The following is a 10,154-nucleotide window of genomic DNA, read 5'->3' on the forward strand; positions in this document are numbered from 1 at the left end:
TGTGTGTGTGTGTGTGTGTGTGTGTGTGTGTTTCTATGTATATGTGCGTGTGTTTGTCTGTATGTGTTTGTATGACTTTCAATGTGTGTTTGTATGTGTTTCTCTGTGTGTTTGTATGTGTGCATTAGTGTAGGTGTGTTTGTATAATTGTGTGGACATGCTGTTTTCTATTTTCGCAATGTATGTAGTAGAAGCTGGCAGAAGCATAGTGTGAACGTGTACCAGTGGAGAGTCAGTAAAGAATCATATCTTTATCATCTTATCTTATGTTACTATGGGAGATAAGGCAATGCGGACTGAAGGTGTTCTAAGCTTTACATTGTTCGTTGGATTGTTGTGGTAATCGATGCACTCGTTTTGGTTGAGGATGGAGCTGCCACTGTTTGGGGTGTGTGTTCTACTCCCGTTTCAGCACTCTTTAGCTGCTTTGTGATCACTATAGTACTTCAGTTCTCTTTCGTGTTGTTCGACCTTCTAGGTTTGAGTAAAGGCGAATAAAGAAAGAATTAAATAAAAGTAAATGACGCACGCGTATATCTGAACATAAACATTTATTTATGTGTTTCATTCTGGCTTAAGAGAGGTTTATGGGAGGTTGTCAGGTACTCTAGTGTGGTTTGCTTCTTCTTTCCTAGGCCTATCTAATATCTATTGTGCTTCTATTCCGTCTTTTCTATGTTTGTTACTCTGTAATCAAACGTCCTCTATGTTTTGGCTTTTGTACCACCGAATTGTGTTGCAAGTGCCGTAAAACTTTTACTAAAATTAAATAAGAGAGGTTGCACCTCCTGTGGTGTGCAATGTTTCTGTTAGTATCCCTCACTCCTTCAGCCGACGAGCGCAATCCATGTTATCAGAGGAAAATAAGGGGTGGGGTGAGGGTGGCCGGGGAGGGGGGGGGGTTCGAAAGTACACGCAGTAGCCTATAGATATTTCATTTTGAAGTAAAGCTTCGGTTCAGCCTCTCTACATAGCGCGTGTATTGTCTTCTTCTTCTTCTTCTCGTTCATCTTTAAACGGACATCCCAGTCTCTAGTGCGAAGGTTGCTGCTCGCCACAAGTCCCCCAAGCCCTCCTTGTAGTATAATTTATAGTTTCGGGTCTCTCTACTTTGTGTCTAGGGCTGGGCCAATATTTTTTCTAAGTGTCTCGTGCATTGGGCAAGCTTGCTGCAGCAAATTATGGTTCCCTGTTTAGTTGCCAGTTCCGCACTAACACTGCTCTGAATTTCCGATTTTGAACTTAGTGTAGAGGTGTTATTTCAGTCGGTTGTGTCCTGTTGTAAGCCTGAACAGAAAAACCAGCTCTTGACGGGTGAAGAGGTAGTTGGGGTCATCCTTGTTGTAGTGTGGGTGTTGTTCCTTCCACTTTGATTGTAGCCCCTTTTTAATGATGGTTCTAGTCTGCGAAAGGCTTGTCCTCTTTTCAAGTTGCCCTTATCGAGACCCTTTTATTGTGAAAGAATCAGCAATTTCATTCCCAAACCAGTTACAGTGAGGTGGTATCCACTGTAGCACAACTGTGTGGATTATGTATTGTCTTAACGCTGGACTATAATTAGCGCCGGTCCTCTTTGTGGACATTCTTTTGTCGTGTTCCGGATGGCTGAGCACTCGACGTGTCTCTCTCTCTCTCTCTCTCTCTCTCTCTCTCTCTCTCTCTCTCTCTCTCTCTCTCTCTCTCTCTCTCTCTCTCTGTCTCTCTCTCTGTGTGTGTGTCTCTCTCTCTCTGTGTCTCTCTCTCTAAAAAACAATAATCAGTTATATCTAGGCGTTTTTCTTCGAGCCACTAACTTTGACCGCGGAGATTGGGATAGACTGTAACGTGGATTAACGTCAAGGACAAAATAAACAGGTTAACAGCTTATCGCTTAATCCACGAGGTTGCGAATCTTGACTAGTTAGCTAAATTTTTATCGGCATTCGTCTTCTAAAAATAATTTCTCAGCCACTGACTTTCTGATCTCACGAAATCTTTCGGGGGTGTGACGTTAGTGCAATTAGTATCGTGGTTGTCTTTGATGCGTGTGGCGCTGGTTCGAATTTCCAGTGGATGGGCGACGCTTTTGTTAACTTGAGTCGGGAGAATTTCAGTGACTGTCTGGTCCCTTTTCGGACATGGGCTTTTAAAACGGGGGTCCAGCATCTGGGAAAATGTCATTATGTCGACACAGGGAAAAGACGTTTGAGAAGATGAAATGCTTGAGAGTTAAAGCACTTGACTAAACCGTCATCCCTCTCGCCATTTTTTCAGACATAATGTTTTTCATAGCGCACACAAAACTTCACACTGGCGACACAGCTGTTTGGCTACGCGTGCCAATTGGCTGAAACTCGCAGCGCGATTAGCGTGCCACACTCTACCTATCTACGGAGTCAGTTGCATTCTTGTCCGTCGTAGGAATTAGCGGGAGAGAAGTTCATTCATGGATTTGCGATTTGGCTTATGTAGCAGGAATTGATTTCTGTGGTGGCGGCAGAATGACTGGAATTCACGTGGAAAGTTTCTGGAGAATTGTTTTTGCTAGGACCGACTTCGTTATTTGGTGCTTAACCTATTTTGAACGGTTTCTAATAGGTCTACATGTACAGTGCTTCTTTTTTTTTTGCGTATCCGTGCGTGTGCGCAGGTTTTTTTAAGTTGTGTGTTTGCCTCGGGATGTACGTGCAGCATACCTTACAATATTAAACGAAGCCGTGTCAATACCGTCTTTTGTAATGCATACTGCAATTGATTACTGCTGGTGTTGTTATTATTTCGATTTTTTCTGTGTGAGGGGTGTGATCGTCTTTTGTGTTCGTTTATTTTTACAGATATACCACAGTATTTTTCTGGAATTTATTATAGTAGTAGCATTGACTGTTGCGGGTTGTTGGGGGTGCCACTGGCAGGTCCTATACTTGTTTACTTTCCATCTGTTCTTTCTTTCTGTCTGTCTTACTTTTTCACAGTACTAAATGAGCATTAATATGTCGGTGTGCTTCCCTTTTCTCAAACAAATAAACAATTGTAAATGGGCTGATTCATGTCACGCTCATAACTGTTCCTGATCTACAACAGGGAACTGCTGATTTTTCTTTTCTGATCCTTACTATTGTCATTTTCCTCTACATCTTTTGTATGGTTGTCACACTCTTGTGACCCGCTATTTCCGGGGTGCCTTGAAAGTTGAAACAGACTTTGTGCTGTTGAAGCTAGAGAAGTGAGCAGACTAAGCCTGGTTCCCTGTAAAGACTTCTCTGTTGACATCCACCCCTTAGCGCTCATATTACCTTATGCATTTGTGAGTGCCGTAAAACCTCTACTGAATAACAATTTTTAAAATAAAGTCAGTCCCTCGTCCAAACCGGGGCGCGCGGATAGCTCAGTTAATATATTATGACTTGACTCTGGTGCTGATGAACGAGTAGACTTTGTTCGAAATACCCACGAGAAGTTTTGGGCATGGTCAGCCTTCAGTGATGTTCGTTTTCATGTATAAAATATATCGGTGTTTTTTTGTGTGGGTTTTTTTTTCTTTTTTGGGGGTGGGGGTGGGGGGCATTTTTTAAATTTCAATTTTTCTGCACTTTGGATGTAGTAGTGAGTCCGTCTTTATGAGCGAAAGATGAGAGAGAGAGAGAGAGAGAGAGAGAGAGAGAGAGAGAGAGAGAGAGAGAGAGAGAGAGAGAGAGAGAGAGAGAGAGAAATAGAGTGTGTATTTTCATAATATGCCTATGAAGGAGAGAATGACTTTATTAACAATGATAGCGAATTCCACTAAAGGGAGTAGCGTGGTAGAAAAAAAAGAAACACAACGGAGACAAACGATATCTTTGTTGTTTTTCACGTTGCAGGGGGATTGGTAAGCCTTTACGCCATTCACTCAGTTCTTTGTTTCTATCTTGTTTGTGGACGGTTGGCCGGTGCTTTGGTGTGGTTTGCTCCTTCTTTCCCATCAAACATCTATCCTCCTTATCTTTCCTCATCCTTTTTTGTGTTCGTTACTTTCTTGTAACACTTCTAATCTTCGGCAATTATATGACCTAATCGTGTTGCAAGTGCCGTGAAACTCTTACTTAAACTAAAACTATTCTTGTTTGAACGTATACAGTAAGGAACAAGTAAAACGTCTACTAAAACAAACAAACAAAGCGAATCACTTAGGTCTTATCGCTAAAGGTGTGTCAGTTCTCCAAGAAGAAACAGAAGAAAAAAATAATATTATAAGAACCCCGCAAAGAAAAGAAAACCCCCAACACTTTGAGATTTAATTAAAACTGAGACCGAAGACCCACGCGTTGACTATCTGGCCTTTATAAACTTCAATGTACTCATTCGCCAGGGCTTAGTGTTGTCGTTCTTGTACTGATTCGCTTGACATTCCCACTCAACGTAAACTCGCCCATATTATATTATTGATATGTGGGAGGTACATGATTATTATACTACATCACGACCCTTATACACCCGGCCTGCCTATTTAACGTAAACTCGCCGATATATTATTGATATGTAGGGGTACTTATTATTATTATTATACTACCTCACGATCCTTGTACACGCGGCCTGCTTATTTAAGACCCCGCTATGCCTTTTTTATGTTTCGCGTCCTGCTTCCAATAGACGCGTCTGTTATAATATGTCCATAACTTCTTTCTTTTTCTCCCGCGATTATTGATCTATAGTAAATTATCATGTCCAGATTTTTCTCAAGTAAATCGTGAACAAAAGAAAAGCCTTTTTAACTGAACCTGCCCCGCCGTACAGGCACTGTGCCGTTATAGTTAATGGGGCTGTTCTTTTAAGGTATTCCACTCACCGCTCTTCCAAACAAATGGAAGGAGTATTTTGAACAAGAGATATCTTTCTGTCTGTCTGTGTGCCAGTGTACCTGTGTGTGTGTGTGTGTGTGTCTGTCTGTCTGTCTGTCTGTCTGTCTGTCTGTCTGTCTGTCTGTCTGTCTGTCTGTCTGTCTGTCAGACAGTCCGCCCGTTGGTCCGTCCGTCTTTCTGTCTGTATGTATTTATGCACTTTTCTGTATGTCTGTCTGTTTGTTTGTCTGTCAGTCTGTATATCCATCCATCCGTCCGTCTGTCTGTCTGTCTGTTTTCCCTTCTTCCAGCCCTATCACCTGCTGGCCTATCTGCTGACAAGTGTTACGTACAAATTGGGCTATCTAAATTAAACCAAAGGATCAACGGGGAGCAGCATTTGTGTCAGAATACTTGAACTATTTCCGTGGGATTAGCCGTTCCGTGACGGGCGAGAAACTTTGTTGGTGTCGTGTTGGTCCGTGATGACCCAGGTTTAAATGCTCAATCAATCGTTCTTGAACAGTTGCTGTGTTTTTGTTTGCTTTTTTCGGTTTGTTTGTTTTTTGTGACGGGTCTTGGTTTTCCTCCCACTATCCGGTGTAGACGTTAAATTCAGAGGCCGTGGGTGGTTGGCGGGTGATCTGGTGTGGTTTGCTCCTTCTTTCCTATCAAACATCTATCGTCTTTATCTGCCCTCCTTTTTTGTGTTTGTTACTTCCTTGTAAGACCTCTAATCTTCGGCACTTATGTGACCTTATTGTGTTGCAAGTGCCTTAAAACTCGTACTAAAACAAATTCAGGGACCGCCGACTGTGGAATAACTTTTTTAGTTTAGTTTTAGAAGAATTTTTACGGCGCTCGGAACTGCATAAGGTTATATGAGTGCGGAATAACTTTACAGTGTAGGAGAGGACGTTTGGTTCATACCATACCTAAATTAGTTTTTGTAGTGAAGCTGTTAGGCGCTTTGCTTCGCACGTAGACCTGAGTTCTATTCCAGTGCGGGGAAAATTTTTTATCGAGTATCTCATCGGTCTTTCCGCTGGAATGATGCATGTGTCGCTCTCAGCCCAGGTTGGCCCTGGCAGGCCGGGTCGAAGCCCGCCCCCTAAATGATCCTAATTGTGTCGAGGGGGGCGAGAGTGTGATTGGGAAGACATCTAGATTTTAAAAAAGAATAATTTTTAAAGAATACCATAGCTAGAAGCCTAACACAAATCGATTGTTATTCATCAGGGAGGTCGGTGTTGGTTTTTGTATGTGGTGGGTGGGTGGGGGACTCCTCAAGTAATCTGGAAAGGGGGAGTGGGGGACTCAAATCAAATAACTTAGATGGGGGGGGGGGGGGCACACTTCAAATATCCTGGGAAAGGGGGGGTTTGGGGGGGGGGCGCCTCAAATAACCTGAAATACTGGGGGGGGGGGGGGGCAACCATTAAATATCTTGGCGTAACGAACAACGCGGACCACAGACCCTCTCATCGCCAAGTCATAGGGCAGATAGTAGATTGTTTCTCCCGGAGTCACGCTACTGAACAAAGGTTGGCGGGTGCTCTGGTGTGGTTTGCTCCTTCTTTCCTATTAACATCTATCGTCCTTATCTCTACTTTTCTTTTTTTGTGTAGGTTACTCTCTTGTAACACATATCTATTCTTCGGCACGTATATTACCTTATTGTGTTGCAAGTGCCGTTAAACTAAACTAAACAACAGTGGTCACGTTACGGAAAGACTGGTTTGGAACGTTTTACGTCACATCACAGATATCGATGAGTATATGTGAGGCGTGCTGACAAAATGAGTTACTTCTCACAATCCATAAATGGAGATATTTGCCAAAAATCGACACTAGGGTCAAATTTGAAGATTTTCTATTGATGCCATATACTTTGACTACAACAACGTTTTACGTCACATCACAGATACCGATGAGTATATGCCTTCGGCGAGTGATTCTATTGCAAAGCATGGATGTTGTACTCACATAATGGTCTATGGCAAGACAAAGACACATAACTGACGTCTGTAGTGTAATGATTTAGCTTTGCTGGTGCACGCAGGAGACCCGAGTTCGACTCCCGAGCGGAGGAAATTTTTTTATCGAGTATTTCGGTGTGGTTGGTTGGCGTGTGTTCTAGTTATGGTTTGCTTCCTCTTTCCTTTCAAACATCTATCGTCCTTATCTCCCCTTCTTCTTTTTTTAAATGTTTGTTACTCTCTTGTAACACCTCTAATCTTCTGGCGCTCATGTGACCCTATACAGTAGTGAGCGCCGTAAAACCTCTACTAAAAAACCCCCAAGAGTATTTCGTGGTTTTTTTCTGCGATATGTCTCTCAGCTCGGGTTGGCCCTGACAGGCAGAGTCAGAAGCCTGCCTCTCATAATATGATCTAAATTGTGTCTGAGAGGGCGTAAAAACACCTACGCCAAGACACATAGAAGGAAAGTAGTCATGATAGAAGTTACTGGTCGGGTGTAACCTCTATATCCCGGCGGGCGACTAGATAAGGAACTCGAGATTTGTTACGATTGCTCTGTTTAGAATAGTCGAGTGTAACCAGGGATTTCTCGATCACGCTAGAGTTATGCAGGATTTTTTTTTCGCGGATCGAATTTCAAGATTCATGTTCAGTTAATATTATTGGTGTTTGTGGCATAATGGTTCGGCTCTTGTCCTTTCATACGAAAGACCTGAGTTCGATTCCCGCTTGTGGGCAATTTTTTAAAGGGTATCTTCGTCTCATCCTTTTTATTTCTTAGATGAGTCAGCCCAGATTAAGTCCGATCGCCAAAGTCAAAATAACCTGCCTCCTTAAATGATCTACAGGTGGTTGGAGTGTGCCGCTGGTGGGTCTGTCGTACTTCTTTACTTTCCCTCTGTTGTTTCTGTCTGTCTCACTTTTTCCCTAACACTAAATGAGCATAACTGTGTCGTTGTGCTTCTCTTTCATCAGACTTTAATTATATGAATGCTGCCAATATTCAAATGATTCACGAAATGAGGAAAATGAACTACATTATGTTATGTTCTTACTTGTGAATATTTTGGTTGAAGATGGGCTCGTGTGACTTTAGCCAGACCAATGAGTCGAACGTATATATGCGAGACTGGGTCAAGATGACGCAGGAGATATGGGTACCTCGTCAGTGAAAGTTCATAATGAACGGGAGAGGAGTCCTACTAGTTCTGCTTTTCAGTCTCTCAGTGATGAATGACTGAAAAGGGAATTTGGAGAAATTGGGACTAATATCTGAACCTGTTAAGAAATTTGACCTAAAGTGGCTGATTTCTCCCTTTGTCAGAGAATTCGACTAGCTGTGGCTCGTTTGACATTAATTTCCGGTTGAGAATTCCACCAATTGTGGACTAATTGTTAAAGCTGATTTCTCAGATTATTTGAAAATTTGACAACCTGAGACTGATTTAGATTTGATTAATATGACGTGGACATGCATTGTTCAACCCTTGCCAAGGAACAGATCCCAACGTTTGGAATTCCTTTGAAGAAAGGATAGGGAAAAAAAGAAACACAACTTTGGATAACTATGGAAACTCATATTTTATTTATGATTATGGAGAATGAACCTTCTGCAATTATGTCCTACCCGTGTGTGTCCGGTATCAGTCATCATGTAGCGAGGACAGTGTCTTAGCGTAGGTGGACGACCCCGCCACCATCTCCCCATGCATGTAGCGGTTGTGAATGTCTTTGTGAATGTCTCCCGGGGCCTATAGAGGCGCGCCCCAGACTGCAGGATGACTGGTCTGTATGAGTACCAGCGGCTACTCACAGGTCTCACCGGCCGAGCCTTTCTCAGGTTGGTTGTTGATTTTGGCGGGATTTTTCACGTGTTTGGCACTGGGTGGGGGCGGGGCTTCTTTGTAGGGTGGGTTACGCCAGTATCTCAAATGGTATCATGGAAGACAGAGAATTGAGGAACAGTGATTTTGCTAACCAAATACCTCGTCTTGCTTAACGAATGGTATTGATCATGGTATCGATAGTGAACCGAGTCGATAGTGCCGTAAATCACATACTCTATCAATTAATCAAGGCATCGATAGTGATTTATGTTTGTTGGTCTTTTATTTGCAGCTTACATATTAAGTTAAAATGATGAATGGAAATAGACTCTCAATAGACGTGGGACTGCGCTGGTTGCATTTTAAAATACCGTCTTCAAAATTCTTATGTCAGCTCCTTATGAGTGTAAGCAGTGAACAGGTTCTGTATTTCTTACTCATTTTTCTGGATACATCGACGAGGTCTCCTTGATATTTTTGCTGCTGCTCTCTTGTTTAGATCGGTCTTTTTTTATCTAGGGGCTCAGGGGGAGGAGGCATATAAATACAAAAGGTTGTTTTTTGTGTTTAGAAATCTTATTTTTGGGATTAGCCGAAAAAAAAATTTTATAAAATCTAAACCGCACGGTGATTTGATAGAGTTCTAGTTGTCGAAAAGTCGAGATGAAGTACAACCAATGATAGTACATAACTATTTACTATCTTTGGTACAACTTACCTCGCATAACTAATATACAGTTACATCAGACGATGACGCCAAAGTCGCTTTTCCGGTGTGCAGCCATAATGAAAGACTATAGTGTGGTTGACTTTGATTCGAGTTCCCGGCGCTGTGTGTTTTGGAACTATTTTGAGAGATTTCATGGCTTCATACCTCCTCTCCCTTTCCACTCCACGGGTGAATGGTGGGTGCTCTTATGTCGTGTATTCTTTACCTTCTCCTTCGTTTCAAAGCTATTACATATGTGGACGGGTGGTTGGAGGGCGCCACTGGTAGGTCCTACTTCTTTACTTTCCCTCCGTTATTTCCGTCTTTCTGTCTGTCTAACTTTCCCCAGCACTAAATGACAATTACTGTGTCGATGGCCAATGTGCCTATCTTTCCTCAAACGAACCAATACATGTGCGGGTGGTTGGTGGGGTACCTTGGTGTGGTTTGCTCTTTCTTTCCTATCAAACATCCATCGTCCTTATCTCTCCTCTTTCTTTTGTGTTTGTTACTCTATTGTAACCCCTCTAATCTTCAGCACTTATGTTTTGCAATTACTGTAAAACTCATATTGAAACAAACCGCCTCTCTCTCTCCTCTCCACGGGTGAATAGTGAGTGCTTTTGTGTATTCTTCACACTCTCCTTCCCTTTAAAGCTATTATGATAACGTTATTTCTTTATTTTTAAAAAATAAGGACACATTCCAATGACCATCCATCTAAACACTGTGTCACAGACACTTACTTTACATTCTTTCAAGTCTGAAATCACTAACTCTTGTGAAAAGAGGGCGTTAACCTGCTGCCTTGCCCTAAATTGCATCTTGACATCAGAGGTCTCTC

The 10,154-nt window shown here is 42.3% G+C and overlaps 1 protein-coding gene across 1 annotated transcript in view; it reads left to right on the plus strand.

Moving 5' to 3' along the window:
* LOC106012647 (ankyrin repeat domain-containing protein 26) overlaps positions 1-10,154 on the plus strand; it is a gene marked incomplete in the record, with an annotated part of 23,390 nt that overhangs the window by 6,224 nt on the left and 7,012 nt on the right.

Source organism: Aplysia californica, unplaced genomic scaffold (genome assembly GCF_000002075.1).
Source record: "Aplysia californica isolate F4 #8 unplaced genomic scaffold, AplCal3.0 scaffold00442, whole genome shotgun sequence".
In the NCBI taxonomy this organism is placed as follows: Eukaryota; Metazoa; Mollusca; class Gastropoda; order Aplysiida; family Aplysiidae; genus Aplysia; species Aplysia californica.